The sequence below is a fragment of the Physeter macrocephalus genome, chromosome 4 (assembly GCF_002837175.3).
Source record: "Physeter macrocephalus isolate SW-GA chromosome 4, ASM283717v5, whole genome shotgun sequence".
NCBI classification, from domain to species: Eukaryota; Metazoa; Chordata; class Mammalia; order Artiodactyla; family Physeteridae; genus Physeter; species Physeter macrocephalus.
In genome coordinates this window covers 102,887,529-102,906,169 of record NC_041217.1, presented here as the reverse complement: position 1 = coordinate 102,906,169, position 18,641 = coordinate 102,887,529, and the positions used below count along the sequence as shown (strand labels likewise).

General features: G+C 36.2%; 1 protein-coding gene across 1 annotated transcript in view; it reads left to right on the top strand.

Annotated features, from left to right (window-relative positions):
- Positions 1 to 18,641, top strand: part of C4H1orf146 (chromosome 4 C1orf146 homolog) — a 52,473-nt gene that overhangs the window by 8,480 nt on the left and 25,352 nt on the right. The window lies entirely within an intron of this gene.

The window sequence follows — 18,641 nt, the reverse complement described above, 5'->3', positions numbered from 1 at the left end:
TCTCTATTTTTATTTTTATATTCTTTCTAACATATCTGTTAGTTTCCTAGTCTAATTTTATTTTTTCTCTTTATTATTGTTCTCCTTTTTTTTCTTTTTTTTTTCTTTTTTTTGCCACCCTGCACAGTTTGTGGGATCTTGGTTCATGAGCCAGGGGTCAGGTCGAAGCTCCTGCAGTGGGAGCTCTGAGTGCCAACCACGGGACTAACAGAGAACCTCAGACCCTAGGGAATATTCATCAGAATGAGGTCTCTTAGAGGTCCTCATCTTGGCACAAAGACCCAGCTCTACCCCAAAGCCTACAAATTCCAGTGTTGGAAGCCTCAGGCCAAACAACCAGTAAGAAAGGAACACAATCCCACCCATCAAAAAAAAATGAGATGGCAAAAATATATGTCACAGATGAAGGAGCAAGGTAAAAACCTACAAGTCCAAATAAATGAAGAGGAAATAGGCAATCTACCTGAAAAAGAATTCAGAGTAATGATAGTAAAGATGATCCAGAATCTCAGAAATAGAATGGAGGCACGGATTCAGAAAATACAAGAAATGTTTAACAGAGATCTAGAGGAACTAAAGAACAAAGAGAGATGAACAATACAATAACTAAAATGAAAAATGCACTAGAAGGAATCAGTAACAGAATAACTGAGGCAGAAGAAAGAGTAAGTGAGCTGGAAGACAGAATGGTGGAAAAAATTGCCAAGGAGCAGAATAAAGGAAAAAAAGACACTCTCAGAGACCTCTGGAACAACACTAAATGCACCAACATTTGAATTAGAGGGGTCCCAGAAGAAGAAGAGAAAAAAAAAGTTCTGAGAAAATATTTGAAGAGATTATAGTGGAAAACTTCCCTAACATGGGAAAGGAAATAGTCACCCAAGTCCAGGAAGTGCAGAGAGTCCCATACAGGATAAACCTTAGGATAAACACACCAATACACATATTAATCAAACTAACAAAAATTAAATTCAAAGAAGAAATATTAAAAGCAGTAAGGGAAAAGCAAAAAATAACATACAAAGGAATACCCATAAGGTTATCAGCTGATTTTTCAGCAGAAACTCTGCAGGACCAACTGGCTGAATGGATAAAAAAACAAGACCCATATATATGCTGTCTGCAAGAGACCCACTTCACACCTAGGATACATACAGACTGAAAGTGAAGGGATGGAAAAAGATATTCCATGCAAATGGAAAACAAGAAAGCTGGAGTAGCAATACTTGTATCTGATAAAATAAACTTTAAAATAAAGACTGTTACAAGAGATAAGGAAGGACACTACATAATGAACAAGGGATCAATCCAAGAAGAAGATATAACAATTATAAATGTTTATGCAACCAACATAGGAGCACCTCAATACATAAGGCAAACACTAACAACCATGAAAGGGGAAATTGACAGTAACACAGTAATAGTAGGGGACTTTAACACCCCACTTACACCAATGGACAGATCATCCAAACAGAAAATAAATAAGGAAACGCAAGTTTTAAATGACACAATAGAGCAGATAGATTTAATTGATATTTATAGGACATTCCACCTGAAAACAGCAGATTACACTTTCTTCTCAAGTGTGCATGGAACATTCTCCAAGATCACATCTTGGGTCACAAATCAAGCCTCGGAAAATTTAAGAAAATTGAAATCTTATCAAGCATCTTATCTGACCACAACACTATGAGATTGGAAATCAATTACAGGAAAAAAACTGTAAAAACACAAATACATGGAGGCTAAACAGTGAGCTACTAAATAACCAAGAGATCACTGAAGAAATCAAAGAAGAAATTTAAAAACACATAGAAACAAATGACAATGAAAACACGACAACTCAAAACCTATGGAACAGGGCTTCTCTGGTGGCGCAGTGGTTGAGAATCTGCCTGCTAATGCAGGGGACATGGGTTCGAGCCCTGGTCTGGGAGGATCCCACATGCCGCGGAGCAACTAGGCCCGTGAGCCACAACTACTGAGCCCGCGCATCTGGAGCCTGTGCTCCGCAACAAGAGAGGCCGCGATAGTGAGAGGCCCGCGCACTGCGATGAAGAGTGGCCCCCGCTTGCCACAACTAGAGAAAGCCCTCGCACAGAAACGAAGACCCAACACAGCAAAAATAAATAAATTAATAAACTCCTACCCTGAACATAAAAAAAAAAACAAAAAAAACTTCAAAACCTATGGAACACAGCAAAAACAGTTCTAAGAAGGTAGTTTATAGCAATTCAGTCTCACCTCAAGAAACAAGAAAATCTCAAATAAACAATGTAACCCTACATCTAAAGCAACTAGAGAAAGAAGAACGAAGAAAACCAAAGTCAGTAGAAGGAAAGAAATCATAAAGATCAGAGCAGAAATAAATGAAATCGAAACAAAGAAAACAATAGCAAAGATCAATAAAACTAAAAGTTGGTTCTTCTTATCAAGCATCTTATCTGACCACAACACTATGAGATTGGAAATCAATTACAGGAAAAAAACTGTAACCACAGAAATACAGAGGATTGTAAGAGACTACTACAAACAACTGTATGCCAATAAAGTGGACAACCACGAAGAAATGGACAAGTTCTTGGAAAGGTACAATTTTCCAGACTGAACCAGGAAGAATTAGAAAATATAAACAGACCTATCACAAGTAATGAAATTGAAATTGTAATTAAAAATCTTCAAACAAACAAAAATCTAGGACCAGGTGGCTTCACACACGAATTCTATCAAACATTTAGAGAAGAGCTAACACTGATCCTTCTCAAACTATTCCAAAAAATTGCAGAGGGAGGAATACTCCCAAGTTCATTCTGTGAAACAACCATCACCCTGATAACAAAACCAGAAAAAGATATCACAAAAAAAGAAAATTATAGACCAATATCATTGATGAACATAGATGCAAAAATCCTGAACAAAATACTAGCAAATAGAATCCAACAACATTTTAAAAGGATCATACACTATGATCAAGTGGGATTTATCCCAGGAATGCAAGGATTCTTAAATATATGCAAATCAATCGATGTGATACACCAAATTAACAAATTAAGGAATAAAAACCATATGATCATCTCAATAGATGCAGAAAAAGCTTTTGACAAAATTCAACACCTATTTATGATAAAAAAATCTCTCCAGAAAATGGACATAGAGGGAACTTAGCTCAACATAATAAAGGCCATATATGACAAAAACACAGCCAACATCATACTCAATGGTGAAAAACTGAAAGCATTTCCACTAAGATCAGGAACAAGACAAGGATGCCCACTCTCGCCACTCTTATTCAACATAGTTTTGGAAGCCCTAGCCACAGCAATCAGAGAAGAAAAAGAAATAAAAGGAATACAAATTGGAAAATAAGAAGTAAAACTGTCACTGTTTGCAGATGACATAATACTATACATAGAAAACCCTAATCATGACACCAGAAAACTACTAAAACTAATCAATGAATTCGGTAAGGTTGCAGGATACAAAATTAATACACAGAAATCTCTGGCATTCCTATACACTAACAACGAAAAATCAGAAAGAGAAATTAAGGAAACAGTCCCATTTACCATTGCAACAAAAAGAATAAAATACCTAGGAATAAACTTACCTAAGGAGGCGAAAGACTTGTACTCAGAAAATTATAAAACACTGGTGAAAGAAATCAAAGATGATATAAACAGATGGAGAAATATACCATGTTCTTGGACTGGAAGAATCAATATTGTGAAAATGACTATACTACCCAAAGCAATCTACAGATTCAATGCAATCCCTATCAAACTACCATTGGCATTCTTCACAGAATTAGAACAAAAAATTTTACAATTTGTGTGGAAACACAAAAGACCCCGAATAGCCAAAGCAATCTTGAGAAATAAAAATAGAGCTGGAGGAATCAGGCTCCCTGACTTCAGACTATACTACAAAGCCACAGTAATCAAGACAGTACGGTACTGGCACAAAAACAGAAATATAGATCAGTGGTACAGGATAGAAAGCCCAGAGATAAACCTACGCACATATGGTCACCTAATTTACAACAAAGGAGGCAAGAACATACAATGGAGAAAAGACAGCCTCTTCAATAAATGGTGCTGGGAAAACTGGACAGTTACATGTAAAAGAATGCAATTAGAACACTCCCTAACACCATACACAAAAATAAACTCAAAATGGATTAAAGACCTAAATGTAAGACTGACACTATAAAACTCTTAGAGAAAAACATAGGAAAAACACTCTATGACATAAACCACAGCAAGGTCTTTTTTGACCTACTTCCTAGAGTAATGAAAATAAAAACAAAAATAAACAAATGGGACCTAATGAAACAAAGCTTTTGCACAGCAAAGGAAACTGCAAACAAGATCAGAAGACAACCCTCAGAATGGGAGAAAATATTTGCAAATGAAACAACAGACAAAGGATTAATCTCCAAAATATACAAACAGCTCATGGAGCTCAACATCACAAAAATGAACAACCCAATTAAAAAATGGGCAGAAGACCTAAATAGGCATTTCACCAAAGACATACAGATGGCCAAGAGACACATGAAAAGATGCTCAACATCATTAATTATTAGAGAAATGCAAATCAAAAGTACAATGAGCTATCACCCCACACCAGTCAGAATGTCCATTATCAAAAAATCTAGAAACAATAAGTGCTGGAGAGGGTGTGATGAAAAGGGAACCCTTCTGCACTGTTGGTGGGAATGTAAATTGATACAACCACTATGGAGAACAGCATGGAGGTTCCTTAAAAAACTAAAAATAGAACTACCGTACGACCCAGCAATCCCACTACTGGGCATATACCCTGAGAAAACCATAATTCAAAAAGAAGCATGTACCACATTGTTCATTGCAGCACTGTTTACAATAGCCAGGACATGGAAGCAACCTAAATGTCCATCACAGATGAATGGATGAAGAGGATATGGCACATATGTACAATGTAATATTACTCAGCCAAAAATGAAATAAAATTGAGTTATTTGTAGGGAGATGGATGGACCTAGAGACTGTCATACAGAGTGAAGTAAATCAGAAAGAGTAAAACAAATACCATATGCTAATGCATATATATGGAATTTTTAAAAAAATGGTACTGATGAACCTAGTGGCAGGGCAGGGATAAAGATGCAGACATAGAGAATGGACTTGAGGACACAGTGGGGGAGGGGAAACATGGGGCAAAGTGAGAGAAGCACCAACATATATACACTACCAAATGTAAAATAGATAGCAGTGGGAAGCAGCCGCATAGCACTGGGAGATCAGCTCGGTGCTTTGCGACGACCTAGAAGGGTGGAATAGGGAGAATGGGAGGGAGGCTCAAGATGGAGGGGATATGGGGACATATGTATGCATATGGCTGATTCACTTTGTTGTACAACAGAAACTAACAGCATTGTGAAGCAATTATATTTCCAATAAAGATGTATAAAAAAATAAATAAAATGTGATGGAGAAATGAAAAAAATTAAACATTTAGGAATAACAATCTCGTGTGCATTGGGTTTGTGTTTACCAGTATTTAACATTTATTGAAGCTTACTATATTTAATTATTTATTAATGCAAAGTGCATTTCAATAATGACTACTACTTCACTTACTAGATGCTCCACTGTTTTATTTTAAGTGCTTTATGTATAAATCATTGATCTTCTTAATAGCCCTATGGGACAGGAAGTATTATTACCCCCATTTTAAAGATGAGGAAACTGAGGCATGAAGAAGTTAAGTGATTTGACCAAGGTCAGATCATTTACAACTGGTAGGTAGCAGAGCCAAGGATTCAAATCAGGCAGCCTGGGTCCAGAGGCCACACTTTTAACCAGTATGCTATCTTGCTACTTTTTGATCTGATTTAATCCTCACAAAATTGTTGTAAAAGAGGGACTGTTCTCTGCATTTTAAAATGGAGACAGCTGCGGTTTAAACAAGTAAAGTAACTTGCCCAAGTGCATGTTAACTAGTAAGTGACAGAACCAGGATTTGAATCTGGGTACTCTAACCCCAGAATCTGCACTCTTGACCATTATGTTATACTGCTCTGAAGATGACTAAGGCAGTCGTTTTAAAAATAACCTTAAAAACTGCATATTTTAGCCTTTTAAAAATCTAAATACTCTCGATCCCATTTACTTTATGTTTTGATTTTATGTTTGAGAATTCCCAGTATCTGTAGCTCCCAAAGCCATGCTGGGTAGATCTCCATGCCAGATGGAGCTCTCCTTAGTTTGTCTCAGTTTTCATTCCAGAAAGGTATACTTATCTGGGGCTTCCTTTCTTCTTTTAAGAACTCACCTAGTGCTGTCTTCTCCTTCCCTCCATGTACATAGAACTTATTATTGATATACCCTCACCGTGGTGATTTCTGTGTTTTAAGAACATGAAGAATAGCTGCTTCTTACAAAAATGTAGGAGATTCCTGTTTCAATAACTAGATCTCTGCCATTTCATACTATTGTAAAAGATCTTATCACTGAAAAGAGATGCTGTAGAAGCAAAGACTTTTTTCTAGCCATATAAGCAGTACAGGGTATTTTATCTAAAAGTTGAATGTGTTTTTCCTTTTGGAAAATAATTGGGATATGGTAACTTTGGGGACCTTTTTCAGTGACTATCAAAGTGCTTCAAAATGGTTATTTTTTACTTTTCCTAACAAAAGATTAGTTTTGCTTTCTTTGCTTGATTTCAGCTGCATGGTATTAATTTTGGTTTGCATTGCTATGGAAAGAGTAAGCAGTTGGTAATGGAGTAGCTAGAATTGCTGTAGATTTCAGAACCCCACCTTTGGAAGTGTTTGGAATAGCTCCAGTGTTGAACACCTGTGCTTCTTCTTTTGACACAACAGAATTTGTTAATTAAAAAAGATACACTCATTATTATAAATATGTATATATAGCTATATTGACGTATAATTGACGTGTAATAAATTGCAGTATATGATACCATGTTTTGATACATTTATACACCTTTGAAATCACCACCAATCAATATAAGGAACATAGCCATCATTCCCAAAAGTTTCCTCCTACCCCTTCTAATTCTCCCTTCTGTTCTCATTACTCCTCCATCCTAACCAGTCTGTTTTCCATCACTGTGAATTAGTTTGCATTTTCCAGAGCTTTATATAAAGGGAATCATACAGTATGTGGTTTTTCTTTTTCTTTTTTTTTTTTTGGCTGCTTTCACTCAGCATAATAATTTTTTAGATTGATCCAGTTTGTTGTGTGAATCAATAGTTCATTCCTTTTCATTGCTGAGTAATACCAGTGTATAGATGTATCCCAATATCCATTCATCTGTTGAGGGGCATTTTAGCTGTTTCTAGTTTTTGGCTATTATGAATAAAGCCTTTGTGTTTAAGTCATTGTATAGACATATGCTTTCTTTTTGCTTTGGTAAAATACCTAGGAGTGGAATGGCTGGATTATATGGTAGGTGTATGATTAACGTTTAAAGAAATTGCCAAACTGTTTTCCAAAGTGATTGTACCACATATTTTACAAGTAGCAGTGTATGAGAGTTGCAGTTTCTCCACATACTTATCAACACTTGATATTGTTAGTCTTTTAAATTTTAGCCATTTTGTTAGGTGTGTAGTGGTATCTTATTGTGGTTTTAATTTGCATTTCCCTAATGACTAACGATGTTGAGTATATTTTCACATGCTTATTTGCCATTTATCTTCTTTGGTGACGTATTTGTTCAAATATTTTGCCTATTTTTTAATTGGGCAGTTAGGTTTCTTGTTAATGAGAGTCTACTTACAGAAATAACTCTTTTTAAAAATTGAAGTATAGTTGATTTAGTTTGTGTTGGTCTCAGGTGTACCCCAGAGTGATTCAGTTATATATATGTATATATTTTCAGATTATTTTCCATTACAGGTTATTACAAAATATTGAATATTCTTCCCTGTGCTATACAGTAAATCCTTGTTGCTTATCTATTTTATGTGTAGTAGTTTGTATTTGTTCATCCCGTACTCCTAATTTATCCTTCCCTGCTTCCTTTCCACTTAGGTGACTATAAATTTGTTTTCTATGTCTGAGAGTCTGTTTCTGTTTTGTATATAGATTCATTTGTATTATATTTTAGATTCCACATATGAGTGATATCATATATTTGTCTTTCTCTGTCTAACTTACTTCACTAAGTATAATGTTCTTTAGATCTATCCATATTGCTGCAAATGGCAATTTTCATTCTTTTTTATGGCTGAGTAATATTCCATTGTATATATACACCATGTCTTGTTAAGCCAGTCACTGTTGATTGGCACTTGTGTTGCTTCCATGTCTTGGCTATTGTAAATAGTGCTGCTATGAACATTGGGGTGCATGTATCTTTTTTAAAATAAATGTATTTATTTATTTTTGGCTGCATTGGATCTTTGTTGCTGGGTGCGGGCTTTCTCTAGTTGCGGCAAGTGGGGGTTACTCTTCATTGCAGTGCACAGGCTTCTCATTGCAGTGGCTTCCGTTGTTGCGGAGCATGGACTCTAGGCATGCGGGCTTCAGTAGCTGTGGTGCATGGGCTTAGTTGCTCCACAGCATGTGAGATCTTCCTGGACCAGGGCTCAAACCCGTGTCCCCTGCATTGGCAGGAGGATTCTTAACCACTGTGCCACCAGGGAAGTCCCATGGGGTGCATGTATCTTTTCAAATTAGAGTTCCCATCTTTTGCAGATATACGCCCAGGAGTGGGATTGCTGGATCATATGGTAGCTCTACTTTTCATTTTAAAAGAACCTCCCTACTGTTTTCCATAGCGGCTGCACCAATTTACATTCCCACCAACAGTGTAAGAGGGTTCCCTTTTCTCCACACCTTCTCCAGCATCTATTATTTGTAGACTTTTTTTTTTCTTTTTGCGGTACGCGGGCCTCTCACTGTTGTGACCTCTCCCATTGCGGAGCACAGGCTCCAGACGCGCAGGCTCAGCGGCCATGGCTCACGGGCCCAGCCGCTCCGTGGCATGTGGGATCTTCCTGGACCCAGGCATGAACCCGTGTCTCCTGCATTGGCAGGTGGGCTCTCAACCACTGCGCCACCAGGGAAGCCCTGTAGACTTTTTGATGATAGCTATTATGGCAGGTGTGAGGGGATAACCTCATTGTGGTTTTAATTTGCATTTCTGTGATGATTAGCAATGTTGAGCAGTTTTTCATGTGCCTGTTGGCCATCTGTATGTCTTTGGAGAAATGTATATTTAGGTCTTCTGCCAATTTATTGATTAGGTTGTTTGGGTTTTTTATTATTGAGCCGTATGAGCTGTTTGTATATTTTGGAGATTAAGCCCTTGTCAGGTGCATCATTTGCAAATATTTTTCTCCCATTCTGTAGGTTGTCATTTCGTTTTTGGTTGTTTTTTTAAAAATTTATTTATTTTTGGCTGCTTTGGGTCTTCGTTGCTGCACATGGGCTTTCTCTAGTTGTGGCGAGCGGGGGCTACACTTCACTGTGGTGTGCGGGCTTCTCATTGTGGTGGCTTCTCTTATTGCAGAGCACGGGCTCTAGGCTCACAGGCTTCAGTAGTTGTGGCACGTGGGCTCAGTAGTTCTGGCATGCAGGCTGAATAGTTGTGGCCCATGGGCTTAGTTGCTCCGAGGCATGTGGGATCTTCCCAGACCAGGGATCGAACCTGTATCCCCTGCAATGGCAGGCAGATTCTTAACTATTGCACCACGAGGGAAGTCCTGTCATTTTGTTTTGTTGATGATTTCCTTTCCTGTTGAAAAGCTTATAAGTTTGATTAGGTCCCATTTGTTTATTTTTTCTTTTATTTATTTTATTCCTTGGGAGACTGATCTAAGAAAATACTTCACCTCTTTAGGTCAGTTAATGTTTTGCCTATGTTCTCTTCCAGGAGTTTTATGGTGTCATGTCTTATATTTAGGTCTTTAAAACCATTTTGAGTTTATTTTTGTGTATGGTGTGAGGGAGTGTTCTAATTTCATCAGTTTACATTGTAGCTGTCCAGCTTTCCCAACACCACTTGCTGAAGAGACTGTCTTTTCTCCATTGTTTATTCTTGCCTCCTTTGTCATAGATTAATTTACCATAGTTGTGTGGGTTTATTTCTGGGCTCTCTATTCTGTTCCATTGATCTGTATGTCTGTCTGTGTGCCAGTACCACACTTTTTTGATTACTGTGTGTTACTTTGTGTTTTCATATAAATTTTAGGATTATTCTAGTTCTGTGAAAAATGTCATGAGTGTTTTGATCATCTTTTAGATGGTAGGTTAGGTTGTTTATTTGAGATTTTTTTTGTTTCTTGAGGAAAATCTATATCACTACAAACTTCCCTCTTAGAACTGCTTTTGCTGCATCCCATAGATTTTGTAAGGTTGTTTTCATTTTCATTTGTCTTGAGTTATTCTATGATTTCTTCTTTGATTTCATCATTGATTTGAGAGTCTTTAAATATATATTATGTATACATAATATATACAACTGATATATCTTGTAAACAACTGATATATCTTGTAAACAACTGTAAACAACTGATATCTTGTAAACAACTGATAAATTTCAGTTGTTTACAAGATATACATTTTTCAAGTGTTTTCTTCCATTCAGTGGCTTGTATTTTTACTCTCCAGTGTCTTCTGAAGGGGAGAAGTTTTTAATTTTGATGAAGCCCAATTTATCAATTTTTTTCTTTTATAGATTGTGATTTTCGTTTCATATCTAAACATTCTTTGCCTAACCCAAGGTGACAAAGATGTCATTTTTTTTCTAGAAGATTTATAGTTTATGTTTTGCTCATAGACCTATGATCCATTCTGAATTAACTTTTGTGTATGATGTTACTTATATGTCTAAGTTCTTTTTCTTTCTTTTTAACGTATTGACAATAAATGTTCCATCACGCTTTGTTGAAGAGACTATCTTTCTCCATTCAGTTGCCTTGGTACCTTTGTCAAAAATCATTTAACCATAAGTGGAAGGGTTTATGTCTTTATTCAGTTCCCATGATCTATATCTCTGTCCTCATGCCAATATCACAGTCTCTTGTTTGCTGTGGCTTCATAGTAAGTTTTGAAATCAGGTAGTATAAGTCTTCCAGATTTGTTCTTCTTTTCCAAAATTGTTTTGACTATTCTAGATCATTTCCATATGAATTTTAGGATCAGCTTGACCAGTTCTACAAGACAAACAAACACCTACTAGAATTTTTTAAATAGGGATTGTATTTGTTGAATCTATAGATTGATTTGGGAAGAATTGCCCTTACTAATTATTGAGTTTCCAATCCATGAACATTTATTTAGATCTTCTTTACCTTTTTTTTTCTCATTAGACTACCAGTTTATTATAAAAAGGATTTAACTCAGGAACAGCCAGATAGAAGAGATGCATATGGGGAAAGGGCATGGAGCTTCCATGCCCTCTCTAGGTATACCACTCTCCCTGCATCTCCACATGTTCACCAACCCAGAAGTTCTCTGAACCCCATCCTTTTGGGTTTTTATGGAGGCTTCATTATGTAGGCATGATTGATTAAATCATTGGCCATTTGTTACTCAGATCTTCTGTAATTTCTTTCACAATGATTGGTTGTTCTCAAGATATCTTACACTTATTTTGTTAAATTTATTTTTAAGTATTTTATTCTTTTTCATATTATTGTGAATGAAGTTGTTTTCCTAATTCCATTTTTAGGTTTTCATTGTTGGTATACATTGATCTTATATCCTGCAATCTTGTAAAACTTGCTTATTCATTTTAGTAGTTTGTGTGTTTGTGTATTCTTTACGATTTTCTAAATCAGGATAATGCCATTTGTAAATACAGATAATTTTACTTCTTTCCTTTCCAAATTATATTCTAAATGCATATAAAGTGACCAGAGCAGGTATCTTTGCCTTATTTCAGATCCTAGGAAGAAAACATTTGGTATTTCACCATTAAGTATGATGTTGGCTGTAGCATTTTCGTATGTCCCCTTTATTAGTTTGAGGAAGTTTCTATTCCTGGATTGTTGAGTTTTTGTTTGTTTGTTTGTTTTATAAATTTATTTATTTTTGGCTGCATTGGGTTTTCATTGCTGCATGCAGGCTTTCTCTAGTTGCAGTGAGCAGGGGCTACTCTTTGTTGTGGTGAGCAGGCTTCTCATTGCGGTGGCTTCTCTTGTTGAGGAGCACGAGCTCTAGGCGCACAGGCTTCAGTAGTTGTGGCACACAGGCTCAGTAGTTGTGGCTCGCAGACTCTAGAGCACAGGCTCAGTAGTTGTGGCACACGGGCTTAGTTGCTCTGCGGCATGTGAGATCTTCCCAGACCAGGGCTCGAACCCGTGTCCCCTGCATTGGCAGGTGAATTCTTAACCACTGCGCCACCAGGGAAGGCCCTGTTGAGTGTTTTTATTATGAATGTATGTTGGATTTTATCAAATGCTTTTTCTGCTTTTAATGAGATGATCATGTAATTTTTGTCCTTTATTTTATTAACATTCTATGTTACAATAATTTTTTGTAACATAAAACCAATCTTGCATGCCTAATGTAACAGTCTTGCATTCCTAACATAAATCCCACTTGGGTTAAAAGGTCTATCATTCTTTTCATATTAAATTTTATATTAAATTTCTGGATTCAGTATGCTAGTATTGTTAAGGAGTTTTCAGTCTATTTCCAAGAAGGAACATAGTCTCTAGTTCTCTTTTCTTGAGATGTATTTTTTGGCTTTGATATTGGAAATACTAACCTCAAAAAATGAGTTGGAAACTGTTTCCTTCTCCTCTATTTTCTGAAATAATTATTTGATAGGATCCACTAGCGAAGCCTTCTGGATCTCAACTTTTCTTGATGGGAAGGTTTTTCATTACTAACTTGATTTCTTTACTTGTTTGTAGACCTTTTTAGATTTCTATTTCCTTATTTCTATTTCTTCACTATTGGTAATTTATATCTTTCTATAAAAGTGTCCATTTCATCTAAGTCATTAAATTTGTTGACACAAAGTTGTTTATTTAATATAGTCTTTTTAACTTCTGAAATGTTGGCAGTGATTATCCTTCCTTCATTCCAGTCTCTGTAGTGTATATCCTGTCTTTTACTCTTGGTTATTTTACCTAAATGTTTGTCAATTTTGTTGATCTTTTCAAAGAACCAACTTTTTCTCTGTTGCTTTTCTGTTTTCTAGTTCATTAATTTCTGCTTTAATCTTTGTGACTTCCTTCTAATTGCTTTGGTTTAATTTGTTCTTCTAGTTTTAAAAAAATGGAATAAGGTACTAACTTGAGACCTTTTTTCTTTCCTAATTTAGTATATTAAAGCTATACATTTCTCTCTAAGTACTGCTTGAGTTATATCCCATAAATTTTGATGTGTTTTGTTTTCATTCAGTTCAAAATATTGTCTGATTTCCATTGTGTTTTCTTGTTTGACTCCTGAGTTATTTATAAGTGTGTGTTTAATTTCCAAGTATTTGGGAATTTCCCAATTTTTTCTTTATTTATATTGATTTCTAATTTAATTCTTCTGTGGATAGAGGACAGACTTCTGTTTCATGTATTTTGTGTTTCTGTTAGATGGACATACATTTATAGTTGTTATATATTCCTGATATGTTTGACCCTTTTATCATTATAAAGCATCTGTCTTTCTCTCTAGTGTTATTTCTCATCTTAAAGTCTATTTGTTTTTTACTATTATAACCACTTCAACTCTCTTATGGTTACTGTTTGTATGGTGTATTTTCTTCTGTTCTATTTCTTTCAATCTACTTATATCCTTGAATCTAAAGACAGCATATAATTGGATTTTGCTTTGACTGGAACATTTTCTTCATGTTAAATGTTCCTTTTTCTTTCTTTTGCCTTCTTTTGGATTTCCAAAGTTGTTTTCTTCGTGTATATCTATTTTTCTCTATTAGCTTGGTCCTCTTTTACCATAATTGGATGGCTAACTCAGATATTTCAACATGCGTTATTAACTTATAAAGGTCCAACAAAATGACTACGTTTACCACTTTATGAGCAACTTAAGAACCTAAAACACCTTAAATATATTTACTATTCTCCTGCCTTTTTTGCTATTATTGTCATATATTTCAGTCCTACATCTGTTTTAAACTCCACTATATGTTATCATTCTTATTTATAAAGCCATTACTTATTTAGAGGTACCTATATATTTTATATTTACCCTTTGCATTACTCTTCATTTTTTATGGCATCTTTGTGCTTCCATGTGCTGTTTGCAGAAGAATTACCCTTAGTATCTCCTTTGAGTGTGGATCTACTAGTGACAAAGTCTCTGACTTTATTTTTGTCTTAATTTTTTTTCTTTCTTTCTCCCTCATTTTCAGACTATATCCCAAATATAAAATACCATGTTGGCAATTATCTTCTTTCAGCACTCAGAAGTTATTATTCATTTGTGTCCTAGCTTACATTGTTCCTACTGAGAGGTCAGCTTTCAGTTTTATTATTTTATTATTCCCCTTTCAAAGTAATATGGCTTTTGCACTGGCTTCTTTTTTTAATATATATATACAGCAGGTTCTTTTTAGTCATCAGTTTTATACACATCAGTGTATACATGTCAATCCCAATCGCCCAATTCATCACACCACCACCACCACCACCACGCCCGCGGCTTTCCGCCGTTGGTGTCCATACGTTTGTTCTCTACATCTGTGTCTCAATTTCTGCCCTGCAAACCGGTTCATTTGTACCATTTTTCTGGGGTCCACATATATGCCTTAATATACGATACTTGTTTCTCTCTTTCTGACTTACTTCACTCTGTCTGACAGTCTCTAGATCCATCCACATCTCAACAAATGACCCAATTTCATTCCTTTTTATGGCTGAGTAATATTCCATTGTATATATGTGCCACATCTTCTTTATCCATTCATCTGTCGATGGGCATGTAGGTTGCTTCCATGACGTATTGTAAATAGTGCTGCAATGAACATTGGGGTGCATGTGTAGGTTGCTTCCATGACATATTGTAAATAGTGCTGCAATGAACATTGGGGTGCATGTGTCTTTTTGAATTACGTTTTTCTCTGGGTATATGCCCAGTAGTGGGATTTCTGAATCATATGGTAATTCTATTTTTAGTTTCTTAAAGAACCTCCATACTGTTCTCCATAGTGGCCGTATCAATTTACATTTCCACGAACAGTGCAAGAAGGTTCCCTTTTCTTCACACCCTCTCCAGCATTTGTTGTTTGTAGATTTTCTGATGATGCCCATTCTAACTGGTGTGAGGTGATACCTCATTGTCGTTTTGATTTGCATTTCTCTAATAATTAGTAATGTTGAGCAGCTTTTCATGTGCTTCTTGGCCATCTGTATGTCTTCTTTGGAGAAATGTCTATTTAGGCCTTCTGCCCATTTTGGGATTGGGTTGTTTGTTTTTTTAATATTGAGCAGCATGAGCTGTTTATATATTTTGGAGATTAATCCTTTGTCCGTTCTCCATTGTATATCCTTGCCTCCTTTGTCATAGATTACTTGACCATAGGTGCATGGGTTTATCTCTGGGCTTTCTATCTTGTTCCATTGATCTATATTTCTGTTTTTGTGACAGTACCATATTGTCTTGATTACTGTAGCTTGGTAATATAGTCTGAAGTCAGGGAGTCTGATTCCTCCAGCTCTGTTTTTTTCCCTCAAGACTGCTTTGGCTATTTGGGCTCTTTTGTGTCTCCATGCAAATTTTAAGATTTTTTGTTCTAGTTCCTTAAAAATGCCATTGGTAACTTGTTAGGAATTGCATTGAATCTGTAGATTGCTTTGGGAAGTATAGTCATTTTCACAATATGCAACTTTACCAAATTCATTGATTCTCTCTAGTGGTTTTCTGGTGGCATCTTTAGGATTCTCTCTGTACAGTATCATGTCATCTGCAAACAGTGACAGTTTTACTTCTTCTTTTCCAATTTATATTCCTTTTATTTCTTTTTCTTCTCTGATTGCTGTGGCTAGGACTTCCAAAACTATGTTGCATAATAGTGGTGAGAGTGGACATCCTTGTCTTGTTCCTGATCTTAGAGGAAATGCTTTCAGTTTTTCACCATTGAGAATGATGTTTGCTGTGGGTTTGTCATATATGGCCTTTATTATGTTGAGGTAGGTTCCCTCTATGCCCACTTTCTGGAGAGTTTTTATCATAAATGGGTGATGAATTTTGTCAAAAGCTTTTTCTGCATCTATTGAGATGATCATATGGTTTTTAGTCATCAATTTGTTAATATGGTGTATCACATTGATTGATTTGCATATATTGAAGAATCCTTGCATCCCTGGGATAAATCCCACTTGATCATTGTGTATGATCCTTTTAATGTGTTGTTGGATTCTGTTTGCTAGTATTTTGTTGAGGGTTTTTGCATCTATATTCATCAATGATATTGGTCTGTCATTTTATTTTTTATAGTATCTTTGTCTGGTTTTGGTATCAGGGTGATAGTGTCCTCATAGAATGAGTTTGGGAGTATTCCTTCCTCTGCAGTTGTTTGGAAGAGTTTGTGAAGGATGGGTGTTAGCTCTTCTCTTAATGTTTGGTAGAATTCACCTGTGAAGCCATCTGGTCCTGGACTTTTGTTTGTTGGAAGATTTTTAATCACATTTTCAATTTCATTACTTGTGATTGGTTTGTTCATATTTTCTATTTCTTCCTGGTTCAGTCTTGGAAGGTTATACCTTTCTAAGAATTTATCCATTTCTTCCAGGTTGTCCATTTTATTGGCATAGAGTGGCTTGTAGTAGTCTCTTAGGATGCTTTGCATTTCTGCGGTGTCTGTTTTAACTTCTTCTTTTTCATTTTTAGTTTTACTGATTTGAGTCCTCTCCCTCTTTTTCTTGATGAGTCTGGCTAATGGTTTGTCAATTATGTTTATCTTCTCAAAGAACCAGCTTTTAGTTTTATTGATTTTTGCTATTGTTTACTTTGTTTCTATTTTTTTTCTTTACGGTACACGGGCCTCTCACTGTTGTGGCCTCTCCCATTGTGGAGCACAGGCTCCGGACGCACAGGCTCAGTGGCCATGACTTACGGGCCTAGCCGCTCCATGGCATGTGGGATCTTCCCGGCGGGGCACGAACCCGTGTCCCCTGCATCGGCAGGCGGACTCTCAACCACCGCTCCACCAGGGAATCCCCCTTTGTTTCTATTTCATTTATTTCTGATCTGACCTTTATGATTTCTTTCCTTCTGCTAACTTTGGGTTTTGTTTTTTATTCTTTCTCTAGTTCCTTTAGGTGTAAGGTTAGATTGTTTCTTTGAGATTTTTCTTGTTTCTTGAGGTAGGCTTATATAGCTATAAACTTCCCTCTTAGAACTGCTTTTGCTGCATCCCATAGGTTTTGGATCATCGTGTTTTCATTGTCATTTGTGTCTATTCAGTGATCACTTCGTTATTAAGTAGTGTATTGTTTAGCCTCCATGTGTTTGTATTTTTTATAGATCTTTTCCTGTAATTGATATCTAGTCTCATAGCGTTGTGGTCAGAAAAGATACTTGGTATGATTTCAATTTTCTTAAATTTGCCAAGGCTAGATTTGTGACCCAATATATGATCTATCCTGGAGAATGTTCCATGAGCACTTGAGAAGAATGTGTATTCTGTTGTTTTTGGATGGAATGTCCTATAAATATCAATTAAGTCCATCTTGTGTAATGTATCATTTAAAGCTTGTGTTTCCTTATTTATTTTCATTTTGGATGATCTGTCCATTGGTGAAAGTGGGGTGTTAAAGTCCCCTACTATGATTGTGTTACTGTCGATTTCCCCTTTTATGGCTGTTAGTATTTGCCTTATGTATTGAGGTGCTCCTATGTTGGGTGCATAAATATTTACAATTGTTATATCTTCTTCATGTATCGATCCCTTGATCATTATATAGTGTCCTTCTTTGTCTCTTGTTATAGTTTTTACTTTAAAGTCTATTTTGTCTGATATGAGAATTGCTACTCCAGCTTTCTTCTGATTTCCATTTGCATGTAATATCTTTTTCCATCCCCTCACTTTCAGTCTGTATGTGTCCCTAGGTCTGAAGTGGGTCTCTTGTAGACAGCATATAGATGGGTCTTGTTTTTGTATCCATTCAGCAAGCCTGTGTCTTTTGGTTGGAGCATTTAGTCCATGCACGTTTAAGGTAATTATCGATATGTATGTTCCTATGACCATTTTCTTAATTGTTTTGGGTTTGTTTTCATAGATCCTTTTCTTCTCATGTGTTTCCCACTTAGACAAGTTCCTTTAGCATTTGTTGTAGAATTGGTTTGGTGGTGCTGAATTCTCTTAGCTTTTGCTTGTCTGTAAAGCTTTTGATTTCTCCATTGAATCTGAATGAGATCCTTGCCGGCTAGAGTAATCTTGGTTGTAGGTTCTTCCCTTTCATCACTTTAAGTATATCAGGCCAATCCCTCTGGCTTGTAGAGTTTCTGCTGCGAAATCAGCTGTAAACCTTATGGGAGTTCCCTTGTATGTTATTTGTCGTTTTTCCCTTGCTGCTTTCAATAATTTTTCTTTGTCTTTAATTTTTGCCAATTTGATTACTATGTGTCTCAGCATGTTTCTCCTTGGGTTTATCCTGTATGGGACTCTCTGCGTTCCTGGACTTGGGTGGCTATTTCCTTTCCCATGTTAGGGAAGTTTTC